Source organism: Pan troglodytes, chromosome 3 (genome assembly GCF_028858775.2).
Source record: "Pan troglodytes isolate AG18354 chromosome 3, NHGRI_mPanTro3-v2.0_pri, whole genome shotgun sequence".
NCBI lineage: Eukaryota > Metazoa > Chordata > Mammalia > Primates > Hominidae > Pan > Pan troglodytes.
The window spans coordinates 126,372,355-126,383,322 of record NC_072401.2 but is presented as its reverse complement, the minus strand read 5'-3'; positions in this window follow the sequence as shown (position 1 = coordinate 126,383,322).

Below are 10,968 nucleotides of genomic sequence, written 5' to 3'. Positions count from 1 at the left end.
AAGTAGATAGTTATTTTGAACCAAAAATGTAGTTAGTATGAATAATTGACTATAGTAAAATCAACAGTGGCAGAAAAGTTTGTATGCAAGGCAGTAGATTGTGATTTATTTATCAAGGATAATTCGGACTAGTAAATTCATAAATTTACACTGCATGTGAGAGAAAGCAGTGAAAATCAAAACCTTAATAAATATACAGAGTTGCAAGTTGTAAAAAATAACTTAATTGTCTGGGTTTATTATATTTATAAATAATGAGTCTGAAAAGAAACAATGAAATGTGTTAAATTTTGATAAAAATTGCTAAGTTTTAATGAGTTTTTCAATTTATAGATAAAATATCTTAAAATCTTGTAAATATTTTACTGCCAAATACGATATTAATGCAAGCTTTACTATATGTAAGATCAGGTCCTGTTTCTCCCTGCAGGTGTCTGTCTTTTTGCTGACTTCAGATTAGTTGTTTCACCTAAAATATCATTTATCTAATGTGTGTGAGAAAAGTTGCTAATATTTCCAGTTTTTCTGGCATTTTCCTTTATATAAGTGTGGAAGCTATGCTCTTTTGGTCGCTCTACATCTCTGCTATGAAACTGGAATTCTCAAGTCTGGGCATTTAAAATACTGAACTTACACAGGTTTTATGAGCATAACTGAGAAAAGAGAATGATACTGCCTATGAATAATTACAAGCATTATAGGTCATTCTTAAGCTTTTATTCGCAAGCAAGGAAAAAATTAACTCCAATAAAAAAAAAATGAAATAGGCAATGAGAGACCAAAACACAATTGCTTTGTTGTTGCACCCTTTGAGTCATTCCAGTACAATATAATAGTTAAATATGTTAAGTCTTGGCATAATTTAATTAAAGTTCATTTGTTGGCTCAGTGTTTTAAGGGAGAATAAGAAATCTGTTGAGATTCTAGTTCACTAATACTACACATTTACTCCAGAAGAGTTTGTTAAATTGTGAAATTGGTAAATTAACAATGGTTGAATAAAAATACTCAAAAGCAAGGAATATTTAAAAGAATTAAATTGAATAAAAGCCCAGACTGAAAAATGGAGCTTTTGGCATCTTTGTTTTGATTAGCTTCTTGACTGGTGTGAATCCTAGTAACAGTGAAAATATTACTGTCACAATGGAAGATGATATTGGTGGTAACATCGGCCTTGCAAGGCTACTGCTGTCTTCATCTCCTACACCCTCTCTCTCAGGCATCTTTACCTCTAGATTGACACACATGGTTACTGAGATCCTGAATGGGCATGGTCCATTCTCCCGCACACCTGAGGGGAATTTGTTTCTTTCCCACTGTATTTTTTTCTTTTATTTGTATTTCTTGTTTTTATGTGCTTGCTTTCACAGTCACGTTATCTGTGTTAAAGAATGCTTTTCTTTTTCTTTTTTTTTTTTTTTTTTGAGACAGAGTCTCACTCTCTCGCCCAGGCTGGAGTGCAGTGGCACGATCTCGGCTCACTGCAAGCTCTGCCTCCCGGGTTCATGCCATTCTCCTGCCTCAGTCCCCTCGAGTACTTGGTGTGTCTGGAATTGGTGGGTTCTTGGTCTCACTGACTTCAAGAATGAAGCCGTGGACCCTCACAGCGAGTGTTACAGTTCTTAAAGGCGGCGTGTCCGGAGTTTGTTCCTTCTGATGTTCGGATGTGTTTGGTGTTTCTTCCTTCTGGTGGGTTTGTGATCTCGCTGGCTCAGGAGTGAAGCTGCAGACCTTCGCGGTGAGTGTCACAGCTCTTAAGGCGGTGTGTCTGGAGTTTTCGTTTCTCCCGGTGGGTTCGTGGTCTCACTGGCTTCAGGAGTGAAGCTATAGACCTTCGCGGTGAGTTTTACAGCTCATAAAGGCAGTGTGGACCCAAAGAGTGAGCAGCAGCAAGATCTATTGCAAAGAGAGAAAGAACAAAGCTTCCACAGAGTGGAAGGGGACCCGAGCGTTGCCGCTGGTGGCTCAGGCAGCCTGCTTTTATTCTCTTATCTGGCCCCACCCACATCCTGCTGATTGGTAGAGCCTAGTGGTCTGTTTTGACAGGGTGCTGTTTGGTGCGTTTACAATCCCTGAGCTAGACACAAAGGTTCTCCACGTCCCCACCAGATTAGCTAGATACAGAGTGTTGATTGGTGCAGTCACAAACCCTGAGCTAGACACAGGGTGTTGATTGGTGTTTACAAATCTTGAGCTAGATACAGAGTGCCTATTGGTGTGTTTACAATCCCTTAGCTGACATAAAGGTTCTCCACCTCCCCAACAGACTTAGGAGCCCAGCTGGCTTCACCTAGTGGATCCCTCACAGGGGCTGCAGGTAGAGCTTCCTGCCGGTTCCGCGCCGTGCGCCTGCACTCCTCAGCCCTTGGGTGGTCATGGGACTGGGCGCCCTGGAGCAGGGGGTGGTGCCCGTCGGGGAGGCTCGGGTGCACAGGAGCCCATGGGGGCGGGGGAGCGGGGAGGCTCAGGCATGGCGGGCTGCAGGTCCTGAGCCATGCCCCGCGGGAAGGCAGCTAAGGCCTGGCGAGAAATTGAGCACAGCAGTTGCTGGCCCAGGTGCTAAGCCCCTCACTGGCCGGGCGGTGGGTCCGGCGGGCCGCTCGGAGCGCGGGGTCCCTCGAGCCCACGCCCACCCGGAACTCGCGCTGGCCGGCAAGCACCACGCGCAGCCCCAGTTCCCTCCTGCGCCTCTCCCTCCACACCTCCCCGCAAGCTGAGGGAGCCGGCTCGGGCCTTGCCCAGCCCCGAAAGGGGCTCTCACAGTGCAGCGGCGGGCTGAAGTGCTCCTCAAGTGCCGCCAAAGTGGGAGCCCAGGCAGAGGAGGCTCCAAGAGGGAGCAAGGGCTGTGAGGACTGCCAGCACGCTGTCACCTCTCACTGGGACTACAGGCGCCCGCCACCATGTCAGGCTAACTTTTTGAATTTTCAGTAGAGACGGGGTTTCACCGTGTTAGCCAGGATGGTCTGGATCTCCTGACCTCGTGATCCTTGCGCCTCGACCTCCCAAAGTGCTGGGATTACAGGCATAAGCCACCGCTTCCGGCCAAAGAACCCTTTTCTTAAAGCTTTTTTCTTTAACACGAGTGTCAGGAACAAACTAATGAGTGGCCTTCATTGCATATATGCTGATTCCTACTGTATTAATCACACAAATCTTTCTTCCTATTTTCTGTATTGCTTGTGTGGCCTGCTCAGAACCAGCATAGACTGAGTCACCACTATTACCCATCCATTTTCTTGATAGCATCCCAAGTGAATATGTCATATAAAAGAGTTCTTAAAAGGAAGTTTCTGAGTACAGTTCTGAAGGAACTGCTAAACCATTTTCCAGTTGGTCAGAGTAGCATTTTTTTTTTTTTTTTTGATGTATGATGTGTGGAGTGTTTATGGTTCTTCCAGCTTCACCAAGATGCTGATTTTTCTCTCAAAGTTTCCATTCCATTCCTGTGTATCCTGGATACTTGGCAATATAAAAACGTTGGGCAAATTTTATGGTTTACCTCAGGTCTGGAGGACTTAATGGTAACTCCTCACATCTGCTGCTACAGTGAAGTAGAGAAATCATGGGCTTTACACTGAGGAACACCTATTTAAAATCCCAGCTCTATTACCTACAATTGCAATTACCTGGACTAATCACGTCTCTCTGAACTTGACTTTTCTCATCCATAAAACAAGAATAAAAACTATCTTGAAAGAATCATCAGAGGCCGGGCGTGGTGGCTCATGCCTATAATCCCAGCACTTTGGGAGGCTGAGGCTGGCGGCTCACGAGGTCAGGAGAAGGAGACCATCCTGGCTAACACAGTGAAACCCCGTCTCTACTAAAAATACAAAAAATTAGCCAGGCATGGTGGCGTGCGCCTGTAGTCCCAGCTACTCAGGAGACTGAGGCAGGAGAATGGTGTGAACCCGGGAGGTGGAGTTTGCAGTGAGCCAAGATTGCTCCACTGCACTCCAGCCTGGGTGACAGAGCGAGACTCCATGTCAAAAAAAAAAAAAAAAAGAATCATCAGAAATATGAGAATGCCTTTAAATAAATGTGTATTACAAAACCCAGTGTACTGGATGTGTGCAAAATATTATGAGTACCTTAACATTATATTATTATATCTTACACAGGAATCATTTTCAGACCTATCCTCAGTGTACACATTGTGGAGTTTATTTCTACCACAAAACATTTATGCCAATGAATGTTAGAAAAAAAGCTGACACTGTGATGTGCCTGTAGTCTATCCTTTTAAGAAAGTTGAAATTCTGTACACACACACCTATGTATGCATACATTACAAACCAACACACATACACCCCGACAGAAAGATAGTTTTGATGTTCATTGTAATTTTCTTCATATCTGTTAAATTTTGAGTAACCTGAAGCTCATTAAATGACCATATCACATATAAAGAAACAACAACAAAAAGAAACTATAAACATCAATTTGTCAATTGCTGTGCATCATTGCTAAGATGCCAGCAGGCCAAAACCATTTCATGCATTGCATGCATGAGTAGACTATGAAAATTAGCTCAGGGTGAGCTAATGCATAATGGTTTCCCATCTCTAATCACATTAGCCATTTTCCTCAGTTCTTAGATGCAGACTGAGATATTCATTTGGCACTTTCTTCCATTCACCTTCTGGGCTCCTCTCCTAAATTATTGATCTTCCTCCCTAACTCCGCCACATAATTTCCCTTTAGTTTGGAGTTTAATGTGGCAGTGCTGCTGTTCTTCCAATCTGCATGCTCCTTGCTGGGACCTATGGATTTGTAGGGATGTCAAGTGTTCTGCTCCAGCTCAACTCCACAAGTACTTAGGAGGAATTCTCTGGCTCTCTAGAGCCCATTTGTTCTGTGTTTGTGCAGGAAAACTCAGTGTCTAACTGGGGAAACCCTGAAGCCACCAACCTCACTTCTATTGCTCACCTCAGGCTCACAGGAAGGGCACCCTATGTGATGTTCTGACAACTCCCAGATCAAAATAAACCTTATATGGAGGCCATAGAGAATATTTGACACTCTTCTGATTAGGTTCCTTATTTAGAGAGTATTTTTGGCATGTAGAGCAAAAAATATTCCCGATTTTGTATTAGCAAATACCCCATGACATCATTAAGAAAATTTTATACAAATCTCTGGCAGCCTTTCTATTACTACATGAGCAAAATTACATTCATGATTGCCAATAAATTAGTCAGGATTAAAGGGAGAAAAAGCAACTCTTTGCAATTTCTCATCTACAGTGGTCTATCTTCTAATATGCGTAGATAATTGTCTATAGTAGGTGACTCAGAGCATGAAGATGGAGCAGGATGAGAAGTTTGCACTGAAGGCCTTTCTCTGAAGGACAGCCTTGACCCTTTAACCCTTCACATTTAGAGACTATGGTGAACCAATGTAATTGGAAGGAGCAGTGTGGCAGGGGGCTTGACAACGGAAGAGGTGCAGATAGAGAGAAAAGCCAAAGACCCACCGGTCTTCCTAGCATTAAATCATTGGTTCTTACATTCTTATGCTGAAAAAGCAACAATGTCTCCTCTGCCCCACTAAGGTTATTTATTCCCTTTAAGGATCCACAGAGTTATCTTCCACTATTTTCTCCCAAGTCTGTTGGGATTCACTCTTCCAATATCAAGGTTCCCTTGGAGAGACAGTTTCCCCAGAACTATATTTAGATCTAGCAGATTCCCAGATTAGCTTTCCTTCTCTCTACTCTGGTGCTAGAAGCCACAGGCCTAGGATACCCAAGCCAATGCATCAGTCTCTTTTCTCTGGGGTGGAGGTGCTTTCTCCAGGCATTTCTACCTTTTAAAAGACAAGGGCACTACCCCTATTAAAACTGATAATTCATGTCCTACTGTTTCCTGTAGAAAACAGGGACTTTAAACTATTCAATGTATGTTTACTTATACTCTTCTCCCAGTGCAGCTTCTGTTTCCAACTTTCCAGCAGATTTTCAAATGTTACCTTTGTTTTCCCGGAATTCATGCTTTTTGTTGTTTTGATGTTGTTCTCGGATGGGAGGGATCTAAAGTATTAACTGGAGAAATACAAATTTTCTGCCTACCTCACTTATGGAAAGAAAGATGGAAGAGTGAATGAAACTGTCAGAACACTTGCCCCTGGTTTTACATTTCGTTTGATTTGTAAATAAGCCATTAATCTATTTGAAAATAAAAGGTTAGGATGGGCGCGGTGGTTGACGCCTGTAATTCCAGCACTTTGGGAGGCTGAGGCGGGAGGATCAGGAGGTTAGGAGTTCAAGACCAGCCTGGCCAACATAGTGAAGCGCCGTCTCTACTAAAAATACAAAAATTAGCCAGGTGCGGTGGTGCGCACCTATAATCCCAGCTCTCAGGAGGCTGAGGCAAGAGAATTCCTTGAACCTGATAGGCAGAGGTTGCAGTGAACCGAGATGGCACCACTGCACTCCAGCCTGGGCGACAGAGCAAGACTCTGTCTTGGGAAAAAAAAAAAAAGTTTAACATCTTTGCAATGAGAAGCAAGAAGTGAGCTTATCTTGTATTTGCTTAGCTGTTTAAGCAGATGAGTTAGAATTAGAAGTCATCCCTCTGTTACTTCTCTGTCATTTGGCTTGACCAAAATGTACTAGGAATTGCCATTACCAGCTTCTACTGACAATGTGTTCATTGGCCTCTGGCCACGGAAGTCTGCACAACTAATTGTCCAGGCTTGTGGCCTTAATTGCCTCTGGCTAACATTGCCATGGAAAGCCACACATTGAAAGATCTCCAGTACTTACTTTGTGGGTTTTTTGCCTTTCAGCTTTTTAGTCACAGCTATAAATCCTGTATTGCTTGCACCTGGGAGCAGTAATAATAACCTCTGGCCCGCTTCACATTGTTCTCTGAACCACGACTCTAGGCCCATGGAAATTTATTTTTCACATATTTTTGAGTAGGTCTTTGGTTTTATTGAAAAATGTGAAAAGGTACACAGAGTAACTAAGAAAACCAGCATTTGCTAAATTCCACAATGAGCGAACTGTTATACTATCTATTTTACATAGTAAAACTGTATCTGCCAGTATCCAGGAAACTACTGTGGAAAAAGAATTCAAAACCCATATTCTTACTATCACCCAACACTGGGCATGGATCATTTCCTTTCTTTGCAATAGATCTAGGGTAAGGACTTTAAGATGTGATGCATCAGCCATTCTTGCAGTAGGAACAAATATCAACAAATCAAGTTCTAACAGGAGTTAATAGAAAATGTCAAGAAAGCATTATGAAATAGGGAAAGAGAAATGAAATGCTAATGACTCAGAAGAAAACCCTTCCCTGAATTGAATTCAGTTTATGACACAAAAGAAAATGTAGAACACAGTTGTTTCTTATTCTTAGTACTTATAAAGTATTACTCAAATCTTTAGTTCTGTTAAACAAAGACATGCTTGGATAAGAAAAGTATGAAATTCAATGTGAAATAATTGCCAAATAAAATGTTCACTAGAAAGAATAAAAAGCAGATTTACACCAAAGAAATTCATATTTGCAATTTAGAAAATGTACTTTAAAGCAGTTCCAGAATCTAAAAAACAATAGAGATGACAAATATGAGAGCAGCACATAAAAATTTAGACTTAGGGGAACTCTTATACACAGTTGGTAGGAATGTAAATTAGTACAGCCATTAAGGACAACAGTATGGAGGTTCCTAAGAAAATTAATAACAGCTACCATGCGTTCCAACAATCCCACTTCTGGGTACATATCAAAAAGGAAAGAAATCAGCATATTGAAGAGATGCCTGTACTCCCATGTTAATTGTAGCACTATTCACAATAGCCAAGACATAGAATCAACCCAAGTGTCCATTGAGATTAATGCATAAAATATGATATATATACACAATAAAATATCATTCAGCCACAATACATGAAAGTCTGTCATGTGTGACAACACACATGAGCCTAGAGCACATGCTGTTAAGTGAAATAAGCAAAGTACAGAAGGACAAATATTGAACATATAATCATCTCACAAAATAATGGGTCTGAAGGTAGACAGTTTCAGGATATGTGTGTGTGTATATATATAACATATATGTGTGTATGTACATGTATAATACGTACACATATATTTTATATATTTGTGTGATGTATATAGTGTATATAATACATATATAATATATACATTATATACATATTAATACACATACATTATAAATATTACAATGTACATATACATTATACACACACACATATATAAAATATACCTCATAGCAATTGTAGGACCACACATTTGGAGCTGTGGAAACAAATCCATGATCATGAGTGAAAAAGCCTGAAGGAAAGAATCAGCGAAAGGAGTATCGCAAAATGACAAGGGATAAAAAGAACTTATGCCCTTGATGGTATCATCCCAGAAATATTTCCTGAAACCGTCTACCTTCAGTCTCATTATTTTGTGAGATAGTTAATTGTTTTTATTGGCCAGGCACAGTGGCTCACGCCTGTAATCCCAACACACTGGAAAGTGGAATCCAGAGGATTGCTTAAGCCCAGGAGTTCCAGACCAACTTGGGCAACATAGGGAGACCCTGTCTCTAAAAAAAATACATATATTTTTAAAAATTAGCGGGAATGTTGGTGCACACCTGTCCCAGCTACTTGGAAGGCTGAGGTGGGAAGATCACTTGAGCCCAGGAAGTCAAGGCTTCAGTGAACTTTGATCATGCCACTGCACTCCGGCCTGGATGACAGAGCAAGACCCTGTCACACACACACACACACACACAAGAAATGTTCTTATTGCTTAAGACACTGTTAATCAATAATTTTTTGTTACCTGCAGCTCAATGCATACATATAAAGTGATGTCCAAAGGTAGATTACAGAATTAAGAACTTAACTAACAATGAATAAATTATAAATATCTAGGAAAAGGAAAGACAAAGCAGGCCTCTGATCCACCATAAGTAGAGAAGTCCTGAGATAATAAGAAACTATATATATATATAGTCTATATATATAGAAAATATATATATATAGTCTATATATATAGAAACTATATATATAGAAACTATGTGTATATATATATATACACATATATATATATAAATTACAGCATCAAAGCAATTTTAGAAAAGATAACCTTGTTGACAAATATAATTCTAACATAGGAAAAATTATCATGACTTAAGTTTAGAATCCAATCAATGTAGTGAAATGCACTCAGTGTCATAATAGACATTTCCTGTAAATAACAAAGTGGATCTGTAATCAGAACAGACACACTATGTTCCTGAAAATAAATCAGTTGTTACCTGAGACATATATGCATTATTGATTTAATTTCAAGGATTAAAAAAAAATACTAGAGACATGTAAGTAACTAATAAAAATCTTACACAAGGGGGAAATCTATCTGTCTCCAGACTCCTCTGCATTTGATTAAAAAGTTATTTAGTTAAATACTTACAATTAAGCAATGATCCATAACTTCTGAGAAGAAAAAGTGACCCGCAATTATTCATATATAAAAGAAGAGAGAAATTCCCAAAGATTTCAGGAAATACAGTACCTCTATACCCTTTTTTTAAACAAAATAAAGTGAAAACCCCGTTGTCCATGACAAAATCCAGTGGACAAAAGGATATGAGAAGTCAATATAAAAGAATTAGTAGCTTTTACTATATATATATTTCACCATAAATGTTGCCATACATATTGTATATATGTGTGTGTGTATATATATGTGTATATGTATATATGTGTGTGTATGTCTATGTATACAAATATATAGTAAAATAATGTAAATATATAGTGAAATACATATTTGTATATTATATATAGTAAAATATATATTTGTATAATATATTTACTACATAATATATATTTTACTATTTTACTATATATGTGTATATATAATATATATTATATATTATATATGCAAGTGTATAATATATATAATATATGCACATATATATATATGTGTGCGTGTCCCCATCTCACTGCGTTGCCCGAGTTGTTCTGGAACTCCTGGGCTCAAGCAATCCTCTGGATTTCATCATTCCAGTTGGAATTACAGGTGTGAACCACTGTGCCTGGCCAATAAGAGTATTTAAGTATCTCACAAAATAATGGTTCTGAAGGTAGACAGTTTCAGGATGTAATTCTGGAATGATATCATCAAGGACATAAATTCTTTTTATTCCTTGCCATTTTGCAATACTCCTTTCACTGATTCTTTTCTTCAGGAATTTTTCTCTCATGATCACGGATTTATTTTCACAGCTCCAATCATCATGTTGTCATACAACTGCTATGGGGAAGGAAAAAAATCAGTAAGCAGAAAGAGGCATATCTCCTCAAGAAAATTTTCTTGTATTCTGAGAAGGAAAATCTGACAGAAGCTTTTCAGCAGATTTGCCCATGTCTCAATGATGAACATTGAATCACAGAGTCCTACCTAGTCACTCAGTGTGAAAAAAGAACATAAAGACACAAATCGGTTTGGACTAATCTCTGTTCTTCCCATGGTCTAGGAAAAAGATATCCTTTCCCTGATTGCACTGATGACAAATTGGCATCTGAGGAACATGGACATATATTAGAAAGTAGAAGGGAGAGAATACTGTCTGTTGAGTAGACAATCAATAACGTCTGCTATAATTTTTGAGTTACTTTTTTTGGGTTATTTTTCCCGTTAATCTTATAAAGTTTCTCAGTTCTATTAGACAAACCAGTCTTACAAAATGTTCTTTTTTCCTTCATGTGTGCTTTCTTTCAGAGCTTATGCATTTTTTATGTGCTATCTCATTTATATGCTATTATGTAATTAATTTTTATTCAATATATCTGTCTATGAGATATGCACTTTTTAATTTTCCTCACAAAAGAAGCAGTTAACTCTGTTTAGAACTGTTGTTGGCAATCTGATGTAAGAGATATTATCTTTGATTCTATTTTCTTTGTGAGAAATATTTTCCTTCATTAAT